General features: G+C 37.5%; 1 pseudogene; it reads right to left on the bottom strand.

Annotated features, from left to right (window-relative positions):
• Positions 1 to 15,031: 15,031 nt before the first annotated feature.
• LOC120854798 lies at positions 15,032 to 15,757 on the bottom strand (annotated as a pseudogene).
• Positions 15,758 to 23,851: the final 8,094 nt, after the last annotated feature.

Here is a 23,851-nt window from a genome sequence, read left to right as displayed (position 1 = left end):
CCACAGGTTTTGGGTTGTTGTGTTTTCATTTTCACTCATTTCTATGCATATTTTGATTTCTTTTTTGATATCTTCTGTGATTTGTTGGTTATTCAGAAGCGTGTTGTTCAGTCTGCATATGTTGGAATTTTAAATCATTTTTCTCCTGTAATTGAGATCTAATCTTAATGCATTATGGTCAGAAAAGATGCTTAGAATGATTTCAATTTTTTTGAATTTATCAAGGCTAGATTTATGGCCCAGGATGTGATCTATCCTGGAGAGGGTTCCATGAGCACTTGAGAAAAAGGTGAAATTCATTGTTTTAGGGTGAAATGTCCTATAGATATCAATTACGTCTAACTGGTCTATTGTATCAATTAAAGTTTGTGTTTCTTTGTTAATTTTCTGTTTAGTTGATCTGTCTATAGGTGTGAGTGGGGTATTAAAGTTTCCCACTATTATTGTGTTATTGTTAATTTCCCCTTTCATACTTGTTAGCATTTGTCTTACATATTGCGATGCTCCTATGTTGGGTGTATATATTTTATAATAGTTAATATCTTCTTCTTGGATTGATCCTTTGATCATTATGTAGTGGCCTTGTCTCTTTTCACAGCCTTTGTTTTAAAGTCTATTTTATCTGATATGAGTATAGCTACTCCTGCTTTCTTTTGGTCTCTATTTGCATGGAATATATTTTTCCAGCCCTTCACTTTCAGTCTGTATGTGTCCCTTGTTTTGAGGTGGTTCTCTTGTAGACAACATATATCGGTGTCTTGTTTTTCTATCAATTCAGCCAGTCTTTGTCTTTTGGTTGGGGCATCAACCCATTTACGTTTAAGGTTATTATTGATAAGTATGATCCCGTTGCTATTTACTTTATTGTTTTGGGTTTGGCTTTATACACCCTTTTTGTGTTTCCTGTCTAGAGACTATCCTTTAGCAATTGTTGGAGAGCTGGTTTGGTGGTGCTGAATTCTCTCAGCTTTTGCTTGTCTGTAAAGCTTTTGATTTCTCCTTCATATTTGAATGAGATCCTTGCTGGGTACAGTAATCTGGGGTGTAGGTTATTTTCTTTCATCACTTTAAGTATGTCTTGCCATTCCCTCCTGGCCTGAAGAGTTTCTATTGAAAGATCAGCTGTTATCCTTATGGGAATCCCCTTGTGTGTTATTTGTTGTTTTTCCCTTGCTGCTTTTAATATTTGTTCTTTATGTTTGATCTTTGTTAATTTGATTAATATGTGTCTTGGGGTGTTTTGCCTTGGATTTATCCTGTTTGGGACTCTCTGGGTTTCTTGGACTTGGGTGATTATTTCCTTCCCCATTTTAGGGAAGTTTTCAACTATTATCTCCTCAAGTATTTTCTCATGGTCTTTCTTTTTGGTCTTCTTCTTCTGGGACTCCTATAATTCGAATGTTGGAGCATTTCATATTGTCCTGGAGGTCTCTGAGATTGTCCTCATTTCTTTTAATTCGTTTTTCTTTTTTCCTCTCTGATTCATTTATTTCTACCATTCTATCTTCTATTTCACTAATCCTATTTTCTGCCTCAGTTATTCTACTATTTGTTGCCTCCAGAGTGTTTCTGATCTCCTTTATTGCATTATTCATTATATATTGACTCTTTTTTATTTCTTCTAGGTCCTTGTTAAACCTTTCTTGCATCTTCTCAATCCTTGTCTCCAGGCTACTTATCTGTGATTCCATTTTGATTTCAAGATTTTGGATCATTTTCACTATCATTATTTGGAATTCTTTATCACATAGATTCCCTATCTCTTCCTCTTTTGTTTGGTTTGGTGGGCATTTATCCTGTTCCTTTACTTGCTGGGTATTCCTCTGTCTCTTCATCTTGGTTATATTACTGTGTTTGGGGTGGCCTTTCTGTATTCTGGTAATTTGTGGAGTTCTCTTTATTATGGAGTTTCCTCGCTGTAGATGGGGTTGTATCAGTGGCTTTTCAAGGTTTCTTGGTTAGGGAAGCTTGTGTCGGAGTTCTGGTGTCTGGAGCTGGATTTCTTCTCTCTGGAGTGCAATGAAGTGTCCAGTAATCTGTCACTTCAGGGAAGAACAACAACTGTGTTCAAGTCAGCAGATAAAGTGGCTGCATTCAAAGTCAAACTAGAATTATGGGGGTGATGAGTGAACGTTGGGATTTTTTTATGTTTCAAACATTAGCAGAGATTTTGAAAGAGACTGCCAGGGCCTTCTTTCTCTCAGCTGATACATGATCATCTATCACAGCTTTCAAAAGAGCCTGGGCATTACTTCCCAACCACGAAAGACCCCCAAACTGAGAAAGAATGGATCTGCAGCCCATATATGAAAAAGCCAGGTGAGTCAACTTTATCCTTGCTAGAAGAGGATCAACTGCTTGAGATCCCAAATGATGGTGGCCTTAAAAGTATGTTTGAGACAACTTCAAATCTCCATACATTCTGGATTAAAGTCAAGGCAGAATATCCTGAGATAGCCACAAAAGCACTGAAAAGTCCATTTCCATTTCCAACAGCCTATCTTTGTGAAGCAGGGTTTTCTGCACTGACAGCAACCAAATGAATTTATGGAGTAGACTGGACATAAGCAACACATTTCAGCATCACTGTCTCCCATCACCCCCAGATGGGGTCAGCTTGTTGCCTGTAAAGAAGCTCAGGGCTCCCACTTATTCTGCATTATGGTGAGTTGTATAATTATTTCATTATATATCCCAATGAAATAATAATAGAAATAAAGTACACAATAAATGTAATGCACTTGAATAATCCCAAAATCATTCCCCATACCATTTGTGGAAAAACTGTCTTCTGCAAAGCCCATCCCTGGTGCCCAAAAGATTGGGGATTGCTACCCTACAATGTTCTGTTTAGTGTAGATGTGCTTGTGACCAATTCTTTCAGATTTTGTTTGTCCAAAAATGTCTTTATCTACCCTAGTTATGGAAGCATGCTTTCACTGCATACGAATTTCTGGTTTGGTTGTTTTCTTTCAGTGCCTTGAACTTATTATTCCATTGTCTTTTCTGTTTCTGTTTAAAAGTTAGTTGCTGGCTCTCAGTCTAGTTTTTGCTCCTTTGAAAGCAATCTGTCTTCCTTTGTCTGCTTTCTCCACGTCCCTGGCTAATTTTTTTTTTCCTTTTTATCTTTTGTTTTCATAATTTTTTCTGGACTTGGCTGTGCATTTCTTTTGGTTTATCCTGTTTATAGAGTTTGTAAGAAGTTTTGAATTTTAAACTTATCTTTCATCAGTTTTTGAACAATTCTCAGCTATTACCTCTACCAATATGTCCTTTGTCTCTTTACTTCTGGGATTCAATTATATATTGTTTTTTCCTTCACAAATCAACCCTTATGATTCTTACCCCTTCACCTACAATTTCCATCCTTTTGACTCTTTGTGCTTTATTCTTAATAGTTTCTTTTATTCTAATGTGTTTAAATCTGAGTTTTAATTCCTGCTATTCATGTTTCATTTCTAGGACTCTATTTGGTAACATTTTCAAGTATTTTTTGTTTTATATCTCCAAAAACTTGTAATGTTATCTTTTACCTTCTTTTTTAAAGTATATTTTTGATAAATCTCATGGACTCTAGGGCTTGTTTCTGTTCTCTATTGTTTCTGCTGGTTCTCAATTATGTTGTCATGTTTCCTTGGGTAGCTGGTTATTTTTTTATTGTGTACTACACACTGTCCTTAAAACCATTTATAGAGGGGAGTTGATCAAGATAGTGAAGTAACAGAATGCTGAGTTCACCTCTCCCCATGAACACATCAAAAATACATCTATATGAAACAATTCTCACTGAAAACAAACTGGAGACTGATAGAAAGACTATACAACCAAGGCTGTAGGAAAGATCCACATAGAGTCAGGCAGATATGGAAGAAGGAGACATAAAGAGAAGGAGGATTACACAGGTGCAGAGATGCTCCCTGGGAAGTGAGCATCTCAGCCTAGGGTTTGACATTGGTAACGAGTCCCCTTAACTGGTTTGAAACCTGGTGGGTTTAATTGGAGGGCTGTAAGAAACCCAGGCTCTACTTATAAATGGTGCATACATGCTTGCTTACTTGCAAGAACAAGGAAGAGGAAGCAGATTGAAATAGCCTGAGACTTCTGCTGATGACCACTCCAGCAAGCCTCCTAGCCCACTATAGCACCTGCTCTGGCCCCTGTAGCTCTGGAGCAGCTCTGGACTAGGGAAAAGGCTGCTGTTGCTAAGGAAGTATGCAGGTGGGGCGACAGAGTTGGCTCAAACTTGGCATGGCATCCAACCAGGACCAGGCAAACTGGTGTTTGCAGAGGTGACAAATACAGAGCCACCTCAAGCTATGGCTGGTGTGCTGGGACAGGCAATGCATGCCCTGGCCCACACTGAGTGCCCGCTCTGGCCCTTTTTGCTCCAGTGTTGCTTCTGTTTGGGATGAAGTTACCATTGCTGGGTGATGGGAGAGCACACAGTTAGAGGGAACAAAATCAGCTTGGACCTGAACCTCAGGGTTTCTGCTTTAGCACCTTGGAACATGACACTACTTTGACAGGGCAGGGACAGTCACTGAACACAGGAGAAGGCCTAGCTCACACCTGGCTCCGGCTCTAACCCCTTCATCTCCAGCATCACCTTCCACCAAGGTGAGAGCTGCCGTCACACGAGGGGAAGACATGGCCAGTGCTCACTTCAAATCTAACTCTCCCACCAAGTAACCAGACACACACAGACTGCACAGGCAAGTTTCCCCACAAGGACAACCCTTCAAGACCTAGACAGGCAACTGTTTCACCCAGTTTCATGGGGACAGAGGAAATCAAGCAAAATGAGAAGACAGATGGATTCGCTTTAATTGAAAGAACAAGAGAAAACTCCTGAAAAAACAACTAAGGAAGCAGAGATAAACAATTATCAAATAAAGAGTTAAAAATATTCATAATAAAAGGGTTAACTGAACTAGGGAAAAGAATAGATGAACACAGCAATAATTTAAACTAGGAATAGAAAACTAAAAAACAAATAGAGCTGAAGAATACAGTAACTGAAGTGAAAAACACTAAAATGAATTAAGTAAGACTAGCTGATACAGAACACAAAAGTGATCTGAAGATAGAATAATAGAAATCACCTAATCAGAATAGTGGAAACAAAAATTTTTAAAAACAGAAGCATTTAAGGGACCTCTGGAATAATCAAGCATATTAACACTGACATTATAGGGGTCCCAGAAGGGGAAGGGGAAGAGAAAGTGACTAAAAATTACTTGATGACTATATAGCTGAAAACTTTCCAAATCTGAAGAAGAAAACAGATATTTAGGTACAGAAAGCATACACAGTTCCAAACAAGATGAATCCAAAGAGGCATACACCAAGACATACCATAATTAAAATGGCAAAAGTTAAAGAGAGAATAGTAAACATCAAGAGAAAACAGAAGTCACAAAAAAGGAATTCCCCCATAAAGCTATCAACTGATTTTTCTGCAGAAGCTTTCAAGACCAGAACAGAGTGGCATGGTATATTTAAAGTGCTGAAAGGGAAAAAGCTACCATCTAGGAAATCCTAACCAGCAAGATTATCATTTGGAATTGAAGGAGAAATAAAGAACTTTTTTGGACAGGTGAAAACTAAAATTCATCAACACTAAACAAACACTAAGAGAAATGGTTAAAGGGTTTTAAGTGGAAAAGAAAAGCTACAACAGAGGTAAGAATTTATAGAGAAGGAAAAATACCGCTAGTACAGGCAAAAGAGTATAAAGATTAAAAGATAAAACTTATAAAAATCAACTATGACAGTTAAGAGATAAACATGATGAAATGAAATAGGACATCAAAAACACCAAAAGTCAGGGAGGGGAGTAAAATATATAGATCATTCAGAATGTGTTTGAACTTAAAAGATTTAATTTAAAACAAGTAGAATAATTATAGGTCAACATATATGAACCCCATGGTAACCACAAATCAAAAACCTACAACATATACATGAAAACTAGAGGAACAAGAATATACCAGCAAAGAAAATCCCCAAATCACAAGGGAGGCTTGGTTGCTCTGTAACATGTGGGATCGTAGTTCTCTGACCAGGGATAGAACCCATATCCCCTGCATTGCAAGGCAGATTCTTAATTATTGCCACTCAGGAAGTTCTGGAAAAAGAAATTTTTAAAAATTCATTTACAATAGCATCAAAAATAAAATACTGAGGAATGAATTTAACACAAGAAGTGAAAAAAAAATTCTGAAATATACTCAAATATATTTGAAAGAAATTAAAGATTTGGAAAAATGAAAAGACAAGTCATGTTCATGGATAAGAAAATTAATATTGTTATGATAGCGACAATTTCCTAATTGACTCACAGATTCAATTACTCTCAGAATCCAAAAGTGCTTTCTCTGTAGAAATTAACAAGCTGATCCTTAAGTTTATATGGAAACTCAAGAGACGCAGAATAACTAAAGCAATACTGAAAAAGAAAAATGAAGAAGACTCACTTCTCATTTCAAAACTTATTAAAAATAACAGTAATCAACAGTATGGTGCTGACCTAAAGACCAATATATAGATCAATGGAACAGAATTGAGAATCCAAAAATAAATCCTGACATTTATACTTATTTCCTGCAAGTGTGTCAAAACAATTCAGGTGAGAAAGAATAGTCTTTTCAGGAAATGGTGCTAGATAACCGGATAGCCATATCCAAAAGAATTATTTGAATCCTTCCGTCAAATTCACTTAAATTTGAGTAAATTAACTCAAAATAGATTAAAGACCAAATGTACAAGCTAAAATAATAAAATATTAGAAAAAATAAGATTAAGTCTTCATGACCTTGGATTTACCACTGTTGTTTTAGATATGACATCAAAAGCACAAGCAACAATAACAAAATATCCGAATTGAACTTCACCAAAATTAAAAAACATTTGTGTGTTAAATGATACAATCAAGAAAGTGAAAAAACAATTCATAAAATGAGAGGAAAATATTAGTAATTCATATACTGGATAAAGACTTGTATCTAGAATATATAAAGTATACCTAACCCTCAATAATAAAAGATAAATAACAAACTTTAAAAATGGGCAAAAGATCTGAATAGATATGTCTCCAAAGAAGATATACAAAAGGCCAATAAGCATACAAAAGGATGCTTAACATCATTAATCACCAAGGAAATGAAAATCGAAACAACAAGATACCAACTCACACCTAGTTGAAAGGCTGTAATCGAAGAGATAGCTAATGGAAAATGTTCATAAGGATATGGAGAAATCAGAACCCTTACAAACCACTGATGGGAATAGAAAATAGTGTGGTTACTTTGGAAAATAATCTGATAATTCCACAAAATTTAAACATGGAGCAACTCCACTTCTGAATATAGCACCAAGAAAAATGAAAACATATATCCACAGAAAAATGTGAATATTTATAGCAGTATTGTTCACAATAGCCAAAAGGTGGAAATGACCCAAATGTCCATTAAATAATGAATAGATAAACAAAATGTGGTATATCTATACAATGGAACATAAAGAATATTACTTGGCCATAAAAAGAATACTAACTAAAAAAAGTCAGTCCTTTACTTATGCTAAGTAAAAGAAGCCAGTTGTAAAGGACTATATATGATTTCATTTATATGAAATATCCAGTATTGTCAAATCTATAGAGGCAAAAAGAGGATTAGTGGTTGCCTAGGGTAAGGGTTTGGGGTGGGAAAATTGAGGGGTAATAGCTAAAGAGGACAAGGTTTCTTTTTTGGGCAGTGAAAATATTCTAAAATTGATTCTGATAATGATTGTGTATATCTGTGATATATGAAAAACCACTGAATTATATACTTCACTTTAAACTGGTGGACTGTATGTGACTGTATCTTAATAAAACTGCTACCAAAAATTTTAGATGTTCAATGTGGAAAGGTCAGGTCACCACTTTTGTTCAGAAAGTGACAATGGTAATGTCTTGAAAATTAGTCTAAATAAGGCCAAAGCCTAGGTGAGGAGAATCTGAACTTTCCTGAGACTGCACTTAAGGAAAGGAAATACACAAATATCGGTAAAAATTACTTTATTGCCCATAAACTTAGCAACAGAAAACAGGTCAGTGATTTTTGATGCTTATTTACACTTAGTTTAGCTGAATGTGTATCACATGACTCTTAAGCTCGAAAACAAGATATTCTCAGAAGTTTGGAAACATGATGTCTCTCTCATAACTATGGTCAAAACCACATTGTCATAGGTGTGAACACTAAGAGACATCTTCTTGGTAATGCATTTAGACTCTTTTCCAACATAGCTAAAAAACTAGCATAAAATACTGAAGCTTATTTTTTTCAGTATTATGACTTGCTGTGGATAGGTCAAATCATAAGCCTTGTATTTTTTTTGAAAGCAATATAAAAATAAATGTGCTGCTTTGAAAATGATAGCATTTTAACTTTGATTCATTGATGTATGTTATGAAATTAATATGGAGTTTTAGGAAGTCTTTTTATAAGATCTTGGTGTGAGTTTTCACATCCAACTGTGTGATGTAGGTTTGCTATTTAAAAATAAATCTGTAAAATGAAAATCAATGTACCTATCATTTGGAGGACCTAAGTAGATATGAAAAAAGCAACTTTCTTTAGGAGCTTGAGGAACTTGGAGTCTGTAACAAGATTTCTTGATCTATGAGGAATAATCTCTTTCAAGGGATCTGAACCAAAAAAAGAAATTTTAAGTCCTTAGTGTATCATGTGTATGTGCCCCTAAAATCATTATCTAGTGCCAAAATTGTTTACTGCTTAATACAGAGTGCTTTATATCAGGAAGAGGTTTTTCCATACAGTAGAATTTGGATAAGCTTTGGCTAATGAAGCAAAGAGAGATCAGAAGGCCTTCTTCAATGACAATGCAAAGAGGAAAACAAAGGAATGGAAAAGACTAGAGATCTCTTCAAGAAAATTGGAGATATCAAAGGAATATTTCATGCAAGGATGGGCATGATACAGGACAGAAACAGTAAGACTTAACAGAGGCAGAAGAGATCAAGAAGAGGTGGCAAGAATACACAGAACTGTACAAAAACGGTCTTAATGACCTGGATAATCATGATGGTGTGGTCACTCATCTAGAACCAGACATTCTGAAGTATGAAGTCAAGTGGGCCTTAAGAAGCATTAATACCAATGAAACTAGTGGAAGTGATGGAGTTCCAGCTAAGCTCTCTAAAATACTAAAAGATGATAGTGTTAAAGTGCTATACTTAGTCAGTCAGTCAGTTCAGTCGCTCAGTCATATCTGACTCTTTGCCACCCCCAGGACTGCAGCACACCAGGCTTCCCTGTCTATCACCAACTTGCAGAGCCTACTCAAACTCATGTCCATCGTATTGGTGATGCCATCCAACCATCTCATCCTCTGTCATCCCCTTCTCCTCCCACCTTCAATCTATCCCAGCATCAGGGTCTTTTCAAATGAGTTAGTTCTTCCCATCAGATGGCCAAACTATTGGAGTTTCAGTTTCAGCATCAGTCCTTCCAATGAATATTCAGGATTGATTTCCTTTAGGATAAACTGGTTGGATCTCCTTGCTGTTCAAGGGACTCTCAAGAGTCTTCTCCAACACCACAGTTCAAAAGCATCAATTCTTTGGCACTCAGCTTTCTTTACAGTCCAACCCTCACATCCATACATAACCATAGCTTTGACTAGATGGACCTTTGTTGGTAAAGTAATGTCTCTGCTTTTTAATATGCTCTCTAGGTTGGTCGGAGAAGGTGATGGCACCCCACTCTGGTACTCTTGCCTGGAAAATCCCACGGGTGGAAGAGCCTGGTAGGTTGCAGTCCATGGGATCGTGAAGAGTCAGACACGACTGAGCGACTTCACCTTGACTTTTCACTTTCATGCACTGGAGAAGGAAATGGCAACCCACTCCAGTGTTCTTGCCTGGAGAATCCCAGGGACGGGGGAGCCTGGTGGGCTGCTGTCTCTGGGGTCACACAGAGTCGGACACGACTGAAGCAACTTAGCAGCAGCAGCAGCAGCTAGGTTGGTCATAGCTTTTCTTCCAAGGAGCAAGCATCTTTTAATTTCATGGCTGCAGTCACCATCTGCAGTGATTTTGGAGCCCCCCAAAGTAAAATCTCTCACTGTTTCCATTGTTTGCCCATTTATTTGCCATGAAGTGATGAGACCAGATGCCATGATCTTAGTTTTCTGAATGTTGAGCTTTAAGCCAACTTTTTCACTCTTCTCTTTCACTTTCATTAAAAGGCTCTTTAGTTCTTCACTTTCTGCCATAAGGGTGGTGTCATCTGCATATCTGAGGTTATTGATATTTCTCCCTGCAATTTTGATTCCAGCTTGTGCTTCATCCAGCCCAGCATTTCTCATGATATACTTTGCATATAAGTTAAATAAGCAGGGTGACAATATACAGCCTTGACGTACTTCTCTTCCTATTTAGAACCAGTCTGTTGTTCCATGTCCAGTTCTAACTATTGCTTCTTGACATAGATTTCTCAGGAGGCAGGTCAGGTGGTCTGGTATTCCCATCTCTTTAAGAATTTTACAGTTTGTTGTGATCGCTGCACTCAATATGTCAGCAAATTTGGAAAATCCAGCAGTGGCCACAGGACTGGAAAAGGTGGATTTTCATCCCAATTCCAAAGAAGGGCAATGGTAAAAAATGTTCAGACTACCAGACAATTGTGCTCACCTTCCATGCCAGCAAGGTAATGCTCAAAATCTTTCAAGTTAGGCTTCAGCAGTACCTGAATCAAGAACTTCTAGATGTAAAAGCCATTGCCAACATTCACTGGATCAGAGAGAAGCAAGGGAATTCCAGGAAAACAGTCAACTCAACTTCTGTTTCATTGAGTGTTTGAATGCCTTTGTAATACCAGACCATCCTACCTGTCTCCTGAGAAACCTGTACTCTGGTAAAGAAGCAACAGTTAGAAACTTTCATGGAACAACTGACTGGTTCAAAATTAGGAAAGGAGGCGACAAGGCTGTATATTGTCACCTTGCTTATCTAACTTATATGCAGAATACATCATGCAAAATGCCAAGCTGGATGAGTTACAAGCTGGAATCAAGATTGCAGGGGAAAATATCAACAACCTCAGATATGCAGATGATACCACCATAATGGCAGAAAGTGAAGAGGAACTAGAGTCTCTTGATGAGGGTGAAGGAGGAGATTTAAGCTGGCTTAAAACTCAACATTAAAAAAAAACTGAAACCACGGCATCCAGTCCCATTACTTCATGGCAAACGAAAGGGGGAAAAGTGGAAGCAGCGACAGATTTTCTCTTCTTGGGCTCCAAAATCACTTCCGACAGTGACTGCAGCCATGAAATTACAAGACACTTGCTTCTTGGGAGGAAGGTGAAAGTGAAAGTCACTCAGTTGTATCCAACTCTTTGCTACCCCATGGATTATACAGTCCATGGTATTCTCCAGGCTAGAATACTGGAGTGGGTAGCCTGTCCCTTCTCCAGGGGATCTTACCAACCAAGAGATCAAACCCAGGTCTCCTGCATTGCAGGCAGATTCTTTACCAGCTGAGCTATCAAGGCTATGACAAACCTAGACAGCATATTAAAAAAAAGTAAAGACATCACTTTGCCGGCAACGGTCCGTATAGTTAAAGCTATGGCTTTTCCAATAGTCATGTATGGATGTGAGAGTTGGACCATAAGGAAAGCTGAGCAGATGCTTTCGAATTGTGGTGCTAGAGGACTCTTGAGAGTTCCTTGGACAGCAAGGTGATCAAGCCAGTCAATCCTAAAGGAAATCAACCCTGAATAATCATTGAAAGGACTGATGCTGAAACTGAAGCTCTAATACTTTGGCCACCTGATGCGATAAGCTGACTTGTTGGAAAAGACCCTGATTCTGGGAAAGAATGAAGGCAAAAGGGGAAGAGGACGGCAGAGGATGAGATGGTTGGATGACATCACCGATTCAATGGACATGAACTTGGGCAAACTCTGGGAAATGGTGAGGGACAGGGAGGCTTTCAGTCCATGGGATTGCGAAGAGTCAGACACGACTTGGTGACGGAACAACAACAACAATGAAGTCCAGGAATTATTCTCATTGAGAACACTGGTGTGCTGCATGATTAAACGCAAAATATTATAAAGAATTTTCCAAAAATAAAAAAAGCCTGGAAATTCCTATTTCCTGGCAACTCACCTCTATTTTCTGAATAAAATTACTACTTAAATGTCTTTTAACTGACTACATACAGAATATTTTCATGGCAATTACTTGGAGAGACAAATTGGTCCCTGAAATTAGGATTTGACAGTGCATGTGTGCTGAGTCACTTCAGTTGTCTCTGACTCTTTCTGACCCTACCCCAGCCTCCTCTGTCCTTGGGGTTCTCCAGGCAAGAATACTAGAGTGGGTTGCCATGCCTCCTGCAGGGGAATCTTCCAGACCCACAGATCAAACTCACATCTACTCTGCAGGCAGATTCTTTACCTGCAGGCAGATTCTTTACCGCTGAGCCACTGGGGAAGCCCAGGACTTAAAAGGAGGGCTGAGCCAACTGTGAAATTTGTGTTCTGCTGTAGTATCCACACATACTTTCTGATTCCCTTTCCCTCCTTTTGTTGCTCAGGCTTGCCTGGTGGCTCAGCGGTAAAGAATCCACCTGCCAATGCAGGAAACATGGGTTCAATCCCTGGGCTGGAAGATCCCCTGGAGAAGTGAACAGCAGCCCACTCTCCAGTTTTCTTGCCTGGGAAATCCCATAGATGGAGGAGCCTGAGATCTATAATCCATGGGGTCAAAAAGAGTTTGACACCACTTAGCGGCTAAACACCACCACCACCATGGTTCATGGCCTGCACCTCCTTTACCTCACATCCAGTTTAGATTTCGTGCTCTTTGTTTTGGAGGAGAACTGCTGATAAATGAATTCACATTAAGATGCCAGTGACCTGAAGTTTTCTATCCGGAAATCTTTGTATTTTTTAAAAAGCAGTCCCATGGAAAAAATAAAACTTCAAACTTATATGGGGAACAAATTTCAGGTGAAATCTTGGCACATAAGTTCTGCTTAAGAAGTTAATTAGTTCATTACATAATAAAAGAATCACGATTAAGCAATAAACCTAACTAATTAAATGTTTATCTTGACAAAGCTGTTAAGAAAATACTATCAGTCTAGAAATAAAGATAGCACAGAAATTTGGTTAAAAGTAAAAAGTTATCATGATATATTGCCAACAGTTTTTCCACTTAGCAATCATCAACAGAGTAAAAACAGGGAACACAGCACTAAGTGATATGAGTTTCTTCCATTTATTCATTAGGAAGAGAAGAGAAGACAAAGTTGAATTTCTCATGAAAATCAGTTGGATCATAAGGAGTGGATATGAAGAAAATATAAATTAGGTTAGTGACTTGTGTTTTCCAATCTAGTATGTGAAATGGTTTCACATTTTGGTTTTATTTTGAATGTCCACAATTACAAAAATGTTTTAACATCTTTTCACATACTTAGGAGCCAATTTAGATTCATCCTGGTGAAATTTCTTGCTCTTTCTGTGGGTCATCTTTCTATTGGAGCCTTTTTGCTTCTCCTGTCTAGTCACAGGAATTCTTTAAACATTTTGAATTAACCCTTTTGTGGTTATATGTGTTGAAATTATCTTCTCCCAGTTTATGGCCTGTCTTTTCACTCTCCTAGTAGTGTCTTTCGATGAACAAAAGTTCTAAATTTGAATGTACTTCTTTCATTATCTTTTATATATTTCTCTGTTTTAAGAAATCTCTTCCCACTATAATGGTATAAAGATATTATCCAATATTGTCTTCTAAAATTTTTATTGTATTGCTTTTTTATGAGGTCTGTAAACCATCATTTTTGTGTGTGTGATGAGAGGTAGGGGGTGTAATTTCATCTCCCTCCCTCTTTGATAAAATCAGGCATCAAATATCCATATTTAGGCTCTCAGTTCTGCCCATTGGCCTTTTTGCCTGTTGCTGTGCAAATACTACATTCTAAATACTATAATTTTATAAATCATTTTATAGCTGGTAGGTTAAAATGCTCCACTTTATTCATCTTCTTCAAGAGGGCTTTGGTTATTACCTATCTTTGCTCTTCCAATTTAAACTTTTGGATTAGTTTGCTCAAATTCAACAAAAAAAGTACCCTTGAAATACTGATTGGAATTTTACTAAATCTACAGATCAGTCTTAGGAGAAAAGACATCACTACAATAATGAGTCTTTTATTAATTTAACATAGCTTCTCTGTAATAGTTAAGGGCTTTTTCTAATAAGGTTTATAAATTTATCTTATAGATCTTTTATGAACTATTTATTTTTTGCTGTGCTGGGTCTCTGTTGCTGTTTGTGGGCTTTCTCTAGTGAGGCAAACGGGGGCTGCTCTCTAGCTGTGGTGCATGGGCTACTCATTGCAATGGTTTCTCTTGTTGTGCCCCTCAGGCTCTGGGGCATGTGGGCTCAGGAGTTGTGGCACACCAGCTTAGTTGCTCCACTGCATGTAGAATCTTCCTGGACCAGGGAGCAAACCCACGTCCCCTGCATTGGCAGGCAGATTCTTAACTACTGGACCACCAGGGAAGTCCTATCTTATGAAATTTTATTAATAACTATAATATTTATTGCTAGGTACTTAATATTTTTGATGCTGTTATTGTGATTTTTAAAAAAAATTCTACAAAATATAATCTATTTATATTTTTATTCAGAAACAAAGAGCACATTAATGATCACAACATAAGTAACTCTTTTAACATTTAACTAGTTCTCTTGTTTTGTTGTTGTTATTATACAGTCGCTAAGTGTCCGACTCTTTGGGGACCCCGTGGACTGTAGTCCACCAGGTTCTTCTGTCCGTTGGATTCTCCGGGCAAGAATACTGGAGTGGGTTGCCATTTCCTTCTCCAGGGGATCTTCCCGACCCCGGGATCAAACCAATGTCTCCTGTATTGCAGGTGGATTCTTTGCTGCTGAGCCACCCGGGAAGCCCCAGTCATTTGGTTGTTTTTTTTTTTTTTTAATAACTAAAGAACATTTATTTGTTTTTCACCAAGACTTTATCTTGAGGATGTAACTAAACTGCGCCTCCACTCCCCACCCTAATTTGAAGGAGGATTAGTACAGTAGATGTTATAAAGCAGGTATGAACAGTTTGAGGGACTGGAACCAACATTAACAGACAAATACCAACTTTCATCTAAATCATCATAAAAATGTTTAAGTAAAAAAAAAGGTGGGGGGCAAAGGGGTTTTCAGATTGAACAAGATCATCACATTTTATCTAATACATTCAATTCTGGCTAGGATATACCAAAATGGAAACAGGATAACTATAACACAAAACTTCCACTACAGCACACTGCACACACCTGTGTTCCAAGCCCACCTCCGTTCCCCTAATGCTTCCAAACTCAACTATTTCCCAGCCTGTTGGGCCTGTCGACGAAGGAGCATGTAGATCTTCTCTTTAATCCAATCTTTGTTATAAGGCTGGTATGTCTGGGTATCAGCTCGGTAAACAAGGCAGCTGAGGTCTGCCAGGTCATCAATAAAATCAAAAAACTGACTGATATCATATGTGATAGAGGGGCTGTTGGGATTCATTCTCTTCAGATGTTCTTCATAGATTTTACAAACACCTTCCATACACTCATTCACAGACTCATAGTCAGCGTTAAGTTCTGCCTTCTGGCCTCTTGGTAGGCTGTACCAGCTAGATGGTGTGAGACATCGCGCCAAAGTCTCCCGCTGCAGCCGATGCTGACTCCGCCAACGCCGCACACGAGCTTACCCGCACAGCCCTCATTTAGTTTTAATACAAATTAAAACCATGTCTATTATTAAAAAAAAAACAAACAAGTAGTGTTTAAATAATCCTACCAGTGATTCTTTCTCTGAGCAACATTATATATATATGTGTGTGTATATATAATACCAAACCTAAGATGTATACATATATATAATGAACTTTTAAGAATTCATTTTGAACCATTTGTTTATGGTTTATACAAATGCAATGTACTGATATTGATGTATTCAGCCATGTGCCATATTTTGAAATTATTTTTAATAATTCATAGGTTACTATGAGTTCTATTATTCTGGAGCAATCATATTACTTGCAAAATGGACTTTTTGTTTCTTCCTTTTCACCTCTATTCCTTTTCTTTATACTCTTCTGTGTTGTCTAGGACACTCAGTATACTACTGAATGAAATAGCTATTGTGGATATCCTTGCCTTTACCTGATATCAAGAGTAAGCTTTCATTGTTCCACAAATAAAATTTTGATGTTTTATTTTATTTACATACTTTATCAAATTTAGAAAGTCCTGTTTTTAGTTTTCTTAGAGTGTGATCACAAATAAATGTTTTATCAAATACAGTTTCTGCATGTATGAAGATAACCATATGATTTTTTTCTCCTTTAAACTGTTAAAGTGGTAAATTAAACCATGTATTCCTGAAGTTAAACCCAGTTTTGTGAAGAAACATTATCTTTTTTATCTGGATTTGATTTGCTAATAGTCTTACGATTTTTGCATTCCAATTCATGAATGATAATAACTAGTAAATTTTCTGCCTCACACTGCCTTTTAAGTTTTCTACATAGATTTGCTCCTCTGGCTTCTTTGGCTAAAGTTTAGATCATTGATTTAAAACTTTTCTTCTTTTCAAATATAAACATTCAACATCACCAATTAGGTCAAGGTGGTTAACAATGTTCATAATCAGTATGTCTTTGCTGATTTTTTTTCCAGTTGCCTTATCAGTTTGAGAGATCTCTCTGTGTTAAAATCTCCAGCTATAATTATGGATTTGTCTATTTCTCCCTTTAATTTTTTTCACCTTTTATTTATGAATTACATATGTTATATCATTTGATATTATTCCTGTTCTTTATATTTTTAACTCTTTTTTCCTTTCTATTCTTCAGAGTGAACAATTTCCATTTTCCTGTCTCCTAGTTCTTTCCCCGTCGTTTCCATTCTGCTTTAGGTTGACGCAATGAAATTTTTATCTCACATGTTGAATTCTTCAGTCCAGAATTTCTATTCTATTTATTCTTATATTTTCTCTTTCTCTGCTGAGATTTCTTATCCTTTCATTCCAGTAACATCTCCCTTTACCTCACTGAGCATAGTACAATAGCTGCTTCAAAGTCTATGGAATTTCCAACATGTGGGTCATCTAGGATACTCTATTGATTATCTTTTCTCTTACATTTCTTTGATACTTTGAATGTCAAGAAAATTTGGATTGTATCCTGGGGATTATCAGTGTTACACTGTGCAATTCAAGACTCTGGATTCTTTTGTATTTCTCCAGAGGGTGCTAAGGTTTTGTTATGGCAGGATACTAATGGGTTAGACTTAAACGGCAAGCTCTTTCTTGCCCAGAGTGGCTGGAATCTCAAATCTCAGTTCAGATCTTCTCTTTTAGGGGAACTGCTTGCAGTCTGCCATACGTAGCTGTTGTTCAGAGGTCAGCCTTGAACAGAGTTTATACACAGGCATTTGGGGTCCTCTCCTTAGGCTCTCTCTTTTATGGGATTTTTGTCTCACTTACTGAGTTGTCACACTTCAGCGACTAGAACCTGGAGTGACAGTACCCTGGGTTCTGTTCCCTGGCTGCTCAGGACAGAAGGCTGACTTTCTGTGAGAAAGTTCTGTGAAAGTTGCTCAGAGCATGCTTTATCTGCAGTTACCCCTGGAGCCAAGCTATTAAAAAGCAAAAAATTTACCCCAGGCTAGTCATGTTTTCCAAATTTTAATTTCTATCTCAATGCTTGCTGCCTTTTGTTCATTCTGCAGAGCTCTCAGTAGCTAGTTTTTATATTCTGTTATTTGGTTGGAGTTTCAGTCTATTAGGAGTTTATTCCTCAGTGCTGGGAGAGAAACTTTTCCATGTCTTAAGTTACCAAATCATGTTTTAGGAAGAAATGTTAGCCAAAGCGACTCAAAATTTAGTGACAGCTGACAGTAAAATATGCTCTGGCACCCAAATTTATTGATGAAGGCTAATAGGGCAATTATAGCAATGCCACAGCTGGCCAATCCCCTCACTGTCTTTTTAGGGTTGTTCCTAAAGACAAGGGCAACTGTGAACAAACTGGGGATGATTTTGTCCTAAGCCTTTCAGATGTCCCTCACCACACAGCGTATTGTAAATCACTGACTTTCAGTATGGAGAACTAATTTCTTAGAGACAGCCCAGAAACTCTGGCTTTTTCAGGGTCATCATGGTCACTGATGGATTTATAATGTTTCAGCAACAATCTCCCAGAGCAGACATCACTTTATTAGCGCTTTCTAGGTGGCAGAGTTCATTTACTTCAGACCCTTCAAAAGCATTCATCGCTGTATTTTTGTTTTGAAAGATGGAAGGGTAAATTGCCTGAAGGCTGTACAAATCACTGTGGTTAATGTGTGGTAGGATAACCCAGGCCCCAGGAGTACAAATAGCATGTTAGAAAGCATCTAATGATATACTGTATAGGATGTTGGACATATATTTAAATATCAAACTTGTCAAAAATATTATTTTTTTCATTGTTCTCATGTTTACAAATGAAATCATCGCGGTGAAATTTGGCAAGTCTGAAAACGTTCCAAGATCCTTAAACTGGCCTATACATCTTGTAATGGCAGCTATGGGAAGAGAGAATGCTCATGATTGTAAGAAAAAGTTGTGTCCTTTAGATCTCAAATCTTGTTGTTTTCTTTTCAACGGGTAGCTTCATGTCATGTTTAAGTATTTTAAAGGAGTGTTTCTCAAAATGTGGCCCAATAACCTCTTGCATTAAAATCTTCTATGATGTTGCTAAAAATGAGAATTCCTAACCTTACTTTAGCCCTAGAGAATGAAAATCATGAGTAAGGAGGGTAGGAGAGATGGGCCCTTCAATTTGCATATTTGTCAAGCTCCCTGGGTGAATCTCATGCATCTGAAAGAGAACAACTACATTAGATTCTTAGAAGGATATTCTTGAGCATAAACGTGCCAGTAAAATGACGTAACACATTCTGAGCATTTTTTCTTTTTATCTAGTACATTCCCTGTGCATCTCCTAACTACGGGAAGCCATGCTAGGTGCTGGTGGGATGAAAAAATGGATAAAGCATAGGGGTTCCTTTCCTGCTAAGGGAAGAGCAGAGAGCCCAGAATAGCCTGATTGGGGAAAAAAAGCCCTGAATGTTCTAACTGAAATGTGATTTGTAATGAATATGTCTTGTCTTAATGAGTTTTTCAAGTTGTCTGGATTACATATAAAATAGAAATCAAATTAATGAGGGACCACATTATAGATCCATCTCAGAGACTGCTATAAAATCTGAGACCCACAAGAAAAATGGAATTTCAAAAGGTATTTCTTCTCATTCAAAGACTAATTTATTTTAAAATATATTAAATATATTTACTTTTTCATGTTATTTTACATTAGAGGTTCCAAAAGGTATTTTTAAAAGATTTTGATCTGTATCATTTGTAAAGGCTTTATTGAATATGTTACAATATTGTTTCTGTTTTATGTTTTGGTTTTTTGGTTGCAAGGCATGTGGGATCTTAGCTCCCTGGCCAGGGATTGAACATATACCCCTTGCATTGGAAGGTGAAGTTTTAACCACTGGACTGCCAGGGAACTTGCGTTTAAAAGGTATTTTAAAACAAGTTTCCACAGTGTCTCAGCCAGGTTCTGAGAAGCAGAGCCTAAGACAGATTCATTCAGCTGGTTGATTGAGAAAATGCTCTCCTGAGATACTATAAAGCAGTGAGGGTAGCAGGAGAGGACAGGAGAAGAAGTCAGACAAACATGTAGCTCAGGAAGAGGTCTAGCCCCAGCCTCTCCTGCCCCTCCATGAAGTACTCGAGCAAAAGTGCGTGTGTGGCACAGTGGCCTTCTGCACACCTGCATAGCTACTGATGCCCAGGAGCCACTACAGCAGCCTCCCAGGTCTCCTAATAATCTCCTGTCAGACAAGGGCAAGCCTTCCCCAAAAGGTGCAGCTGTGAGCTAGTAGCAGCTAATATTCGAGTTGGCTAGGGATGGGTACAGTGCCCAGGAAGGAGATCAAGGAGGATACCAAAAGCATTTGTCTTGCCCCTCCAATGCCTGAAATGATTCTTCCTCTATGCTACACTGATTCTGCTATTCAGGCTCTGCAGTCAGACTGCCTGGGTTCAAAGCTCATCTTTTATTTTCCATCTTACAGTAGCCTCTTTGTGCCTCAGTATTCTCATCTTTGGGCTTCTCTGATGGCTTGGCTTCTTAAAGAATCCTGTCGCCTGCAGGAGACATTGGTTTGATCCCTGGGTCGGGAAGATCCCCTGGAGAAGGAAATTGCAACCCACTCCAGTATGTCATGCCTGGAGAATCCCATGGACAGAGGTAGCCTGGTGGGCTACAGTCCATAGGGTCGCAAAGAGTCAGACATTACTGGGTGACTAACCTTGCATGCACGCCTTCTCATCTTTAAAATGCAATTTATAAAGTTAACTACTAGAAGACTGAGAGGAGATAATAGATAACCCTCACCAAGTATTCTGCACAGTGCCTGGCATACACTAAGCACTCAATATACTTTAGCAACACTAGATATTATTTTCATTTCAGGTTCTTAAGACCCTTAAGGTAATTCATGAAAAAATATTTTAACACTTTGTTTTCATGGTCCTATATGTACAGCTGGGAAGCCATCTTTAACTTGGCTGAGTCCTATCTGAAAGATTATTATGGAAAAAATATTAACACCTCATGAATGTCGTATAAAAACAATGTCAAGTACAAGATTACAGTGGAGTATTTAGGAACTATATTTGCCTTTCTTTAGCTCTAAGTCAATATCACAACATGATTTATACTTACAGATAGACTAGGTGTAGTCCATAAATTAAAAAAATTGGTAACTAGAGACTAGATAAAGAAAGAGATGTATTTCTCATTTGTCTTTGTTTAAACCTCTAGATCTTTTTATGAACACGAAAGTCATGAACATTTTAATGGGGGCACAAATAGGAAACACATGTGATGAGTGTTAGAGTGGTAAAATCATTCATTTGTTACACTTAGGGTTTCATTTTGACATTTCTCTAATAAGTGAAATGCCAGGTTCTGCTAATGTGCTAATGAATCTGGGGGAAAAAAGCTTATTTCATATTAAGTGGAAAATGGAAGATTCTACTCTTATGACTAAAGGTTAGTCCTATAATAATAATTTGATAGTGGATTAAGACTACCATACAAGGTATTTAAAAGAATAGATCAATTTATTTGATTTTGTATGATAATAGTTTCAGCACCTAAGTTTTGACTCTTAGACCATGGGGATGTTTTTGGAAGAACATTGTCCTCTATTTTCTCCTAACAGCTCATTGTGGATTGATGATCTACAACTTGATTTTAATTTTCTTTGGAACCACTTAACTTTGAGCTTGAGGTTTTTAAAAAGTATATTGTGAATTCCCTGGTGGTCCAGTGGTTAGAACTCGGCACTTTCTCTAAGAGGGCCTGGGTTCAATGTCTAGATGGGACCAATAAATTAAAAACTAGATAAAAGTATCTCAACTTTATTGTCCTCAGTATTATGTGTATTTTGTCAAATTAGGCTCATTGTCTTAAATGTATCTCTTATAAACTACAAAGAAATCTTACCCACTTGTAATATATAAATATTTAGTTAATATTAATACCCACTTTGTTGATCTCCTTCATGGTTTTATATACTATTTATTTTTTTAAATGAAGATTATAATGCTTAATTTTACTGATTTTTTATAGGCAAATGAAATAATGCAAGACTGTTGAAAAATAATTCCAAATACATATGAACTACAGTTTATGACCTCTGATCATATTCCTTCTTAACATCTATCTTTCTTTAGTTACTTTAGTTTCTTTCTTTAGCCCTACTCATTTGGCTGGTTTTCAGAAAGCAGACCTCTTTTAGTTTATCACTCTATCACTCTGGAGATTGCTTTCTGGATATTTTCGAGTCATTATTTTCATGAAGTACCATATAATTAGAACCATAAAATGTATTTCCACAGCTTTCAGAGTACAGTTTTATTTTTTTAAAAAGTAAGTAAATGTTTTCCACATTCTTTTTTTTTTTTTTTTTTTGGCCTCACTGTGCAGCTTATGAGACATTAGTTCCCTGACCAAGGATCGAACCAGTGCCCCTTGCAGTAGAAGCACAGAGTCCTAACCACTAGACCATCAGGGAATTCCCTTCTTACTTCTAAATGTATTCTCTATTTAAAAATCTTAAATACATTAAAAAGTGGAGGGTCACCCACCACTACATTTGCTTGTCATGTAAGCTCAGCAACGTCACTTGCTATTTATGGTGCTTCTACTTATTATTCAACTTATTAAATAAAGCAGTTTAGCCTAGTAGAGCGATAAACAGAAATAGTAAAATCTTTTGAGGAGGGAGCTTCAAAAAATTCCTCAGTCAATTCTTGCCACTGATCTTTTCCTATAGCGATTGCACTGGTACCACTAGAAGGGAGCCCTACGCTTGGATGTGCCCTCCTGTGTTATACTGACCCTATGATAATTACAACTTCTTCCCTTATTTTTCTAAGCTGGGCCCATTATCTTTATAGAATTCCCTTTTACTTCTAATCTGATGACTTCAACTACTGAGGTAATATACATTGTTTTAAATGTGCTAGTTCGCACCTACATTCATACATCTGCCCTGCATTTCCCTCCCATATTAAGTGGGGGCTTGATGACCCAGGCCTGACTTAATATATGAGGGTAACAGAATTTGATGTCCAGGAAGATCTGAAACACAGCACTGTCAGTAAAGCTGGAGCAAGCCTGGCGGAGAGTTGAACTGGCATGAGTGTTGAATTTGCTTGTTGCTAACTGTAGGGGTAGTTAGACGGGACACAGTAGAGAATGCTGGGAATGAGACACACATAGGAATCAGAGACACCGACTGCAACAAGCAGGTTCACAAAAGAAAGCAGGAGGGAGACGCCAAGAAAGATTCCTCAAGGGGCTTAAGGATTGCCACAGGGCTTCTAGTGGGGTGTCTGAGGCCCCGTGGGTGGAATTGAGAGGTTCCAGAGACTGAGACTGAGACTCTTCAGGTGCGTTAGTTCAGCCAACAGTTGTCTGCACACCTGTGGAGCCAGGCGTAGGTAATTCTGGGTTGCCCAAAAAATTCATTTGGGTTGTACCACTGCATCGTACAGAAAAACCCGAATGAGCTTTATAATGACTACTAAGGTGTCACTCTTAGCACATTACGGAGGTATTATTTGATATTATTATAACTTTTTTGGTAGCAAACAAAAAAGTGTTTTTAGGACACCTTGTCTCTATGGCTAATCTAAGATCTATAAAATATCTTATTAAAAACATGAATATATTTGTGGACAACATGATGAATCCCTGCAACAAATGTGGCTTCTTGTTCTTCATATAAATCTTTGAAATGTCCTTGAATTGACAATTGCCCTTGACTAGAAAGGACAGATTTTGACTAAAGTAAGAACAAAATTAGACTTTTGGGGAAAAGTAACCAAGCTGCATGCACACTGAGTTAGAAGGCATGCATTAATTATGCCCAAGAAAGGGATAGAATTTTGAAGTTGGTTTGAAGCCATAATTGTGGAGTTGGTTTCCTAAAACTATTGGTTCATGCTCAATATCCTCAAGAATTACTGAACACCGAAAATGAAAATATAATCCTACCTGATATATCTCTACTTGGAATGTTTCACTTCAAAGACTGCAGTGTTTGTGGAAAGGATAAAAAAAGGGAACCCAAACTTGACAGGAGACAAAGGCAGTTTTATTAAAAAAAAAAAATTTCGTCTTTAT

This window comes from Oryx dammah, unplaced genomic scaffold (genome assembly GCF_014754425.2).
Source record: "Oryx dammah isolate SB20612 unplaced genomic scaffold, SCBI_Odam_1.1 HiC_scaffold_27, whole genome shotgun sequence".
NCBI classification, from domain to species: domain Eukaryota; kingdom Metazoa; phylum Chordata; class Mammalia; order Artiodactyla; family Bovidae; genus Oryx; species Oryx dammah.
Note: the sequence above shows the minus strand (reverse complement) of the source record. Positions and strands in the feature narration are given on the sequence as shown.